Raw genomic sequence first — 2,608 nt, forward strand, 5'->3', positions numbered from 1 at the left:
GGGCTTGAAGGTATAGAAGAATCTACACAGAATATTTGTCTCTGTAATGTTCATCTGCCCACAAAACTCAGAGAGAAATAACACTTTCATTCTGAGAAAGCAGAGGATTTAAATGTAACACCTAAACATATTATTTTTTTATATTTTTCATACTTTGAGAATTAATTGTTCCAGTTTGCAAACTGAAATTCCATATAGAAAAGGCCCCACCGCATATCAGAGGGAACCTTCCTAACGGCTAAGATTTTTCCCTGTTTGCTGTCTATTCAATTCAGAGCTTGAAATTAGTGTAAAGAGGATTGGGATCATGGTTTCCTGGCTTGTTTGCATGTAACGTTAATTTATGCACCCTGGGATGGGATTTTTATGCCTCAGATGTCTATTCAAGCCCAAGCCCAAGCATCTGTTCCCAAGAGCTCAGTCATTAAAGGCAGTGGCTATACATCCCTGTTACTTCTGAAGGAATGGCAGGAGGATGCACAGGAGACCGTGCTCAGCCTGGTGCAGGACATTTGGTACATAAAAGAAATTAGATGCATGAACCTTCCCACCCATCACTCTTGTTCCAATGTTCTTTTAGAAGTTGGCTGACTCGTAAGGATTTACAGAAGACCATCCGCTCAGCTTCTCCAGTGAAACCTAATTTTTATTTATTTATTTATTTTATGTAAAGAAGACACACTCCAGCCTTTTGAAAGCCCATTTTGTCCCCACAGCTAGAAGAAGACGCAATTTAGGATATCTTATTCAAGACGTCCGTACGTTGGCTAAGATCATCAGAGCCAAGATGGCCTGTGAAAAACTCCATTTGGATAGACATGACAGACCCCACAACCTTCCCTCTGCCGCTACTTCAACTCTCTCTCTCTCTGTTAATGATGTACTCAACATTTCTTAATCATGCTGTTCAAACAGAAGGAAAAAAAAAATAAAGTCTTTCCCAAAGGTGGAAATGAAATAAGCAGCAAGAAAAGTATTCCACTTCCACTTTGAAATTCTGGCTCAACTTAGATAGGTGAGAACCCTGCTGCAAGCAAGATGTCATTGTTTAGTGCTACATGCATATGGAAAAACTTACCTCTATAAAAGATGAGTCAAAATGCAGCCGGAGCCAATAGCAAACTCTCAGCACGAAAGCGAAGATGAAATTCGCCCTGTGGTGCTCAAATAAATAAAAGGCAAGGGAATTTACATTTCCAGTTTATGGGCAAGCGTCCAGCTGCAGGAAGGTCCATTTCCCTTTCACCTCTATTCCCATGTGTCCGCCTGGTCAGGGACGGCTCGACACTGACCCCGGATACGTCCATACCTGGTGCTACTCCTTCAGCGCACCGGCACCGGTCTCTTAAGAGCTGGCGTATGTGGTTGGGTTTATAAGAGGGCTACCTGCTGCCTCTGGCTGTTCAAGTCCTAACACTGCTCAGCCACGCTGTCCAAATATTCTTCTAACAGCACAACACTCCTGCAAATATTTTTCCCAGGAAAATGAGTGACAAATTTCGGGCAGAGTGCTGCGTTAATCATGGTTTAATCATTTCCCTGGCGTATGCTTTCCATAATGTGTGAGTGGTCCTCACAGAATAACTGATAAAGGAACTCAGTTATGAGAAACAGATTCAGCTGTGAGATTTAGTTAGTTTGGCTACCTGTTTCCCTTGCTCAGTCACCTCTTTTGGCATGTATTTTCCTTTGTGCTTGACTTGTCTCTCGTTCTTTCTTTTCAGATTCTCTTTTCTTTCTACTTCCTTTTGCATCTCTTCTTCACTTACCTACCCCTTTCCCTTTCACATAGCTCATGTATTTTTTTCTATTGCACTCTGCCTCCTTTGCAGATGTGCAAAAGATAAGACGTTTGAAATTAAGCTCTCAAGTCCCGAGGCACAGTTCTCTTGTAACTCTTCACGGTTTTGGATGGCCTCACATGTTTGTGCCCCTTGATGAAGCTCGATTTTTAAAAACAATGCTCACAGCGCCCACTGCAGCTAAGTACTACTGAAATACACTTTAACGAATCTATCTAGGTTAATGACAGCCAACGGAGCCTCTCCATTCTAAAAAGCGTTGGCTTTATATTATCCTGATGATATTCTTTGAGAGTAAGAAGGCCAGGCATTTCATTTCAGCGATGTAGAAGCCACAGCTGCGTGTGGTGGCCATGTGGTTGTGACTCCCAGGCAGACATTAGCCAGGCTGCTCACTAAGGGCATGGGAACTCTGTCATGTATTTGGCTGTGATGGAAATGTTTCGCTGCATGCAGATGGAGCTGCTGCCATTAAAACTATGTCCTTTTACCCATCTCTTGGCAGAAGAGAATGACTTTTTTACCAAAACTGTTAGAATTCCTTTCACTAAAAAGCAACTTCATTTCTTTAGTACCACGAATTTGCAAAAGCATTGCCTGGGAACTCAACACAAGCCGAAGTGAATATGTATTTCTGAAAGAAACGCACCCCTGTCCCCTGAATTCTTTTGACGTCGTCGCTGACTGAAAACCACGTCATGCACGGCAATGCCCAGACATTTCAGCCCTGCTCCGAAGAGGCGCTCCCAGCACCTTTTTTCCTCCCCAGGGAGGGGAAGCGGGCGGCCGCTCCTGGCCCACCCTCC

This window comes from Pygoscelis adeliae, unplaced genomic scaffold, assembly GCF_000699105.1.
Source record: "Pygoscelis adeliae isolate BGI_AS28 unplaced genomic scaffold, ASM69910v1 Scaffold53, whole genome shotgun sequence".
NCBI classification, from domain to species: Eukaryota; Metazoa; Chordata; class Aves; order Sphenisciformes; family Spheniscidae; genus Pygoscelis; species Pygoscelis adeliae.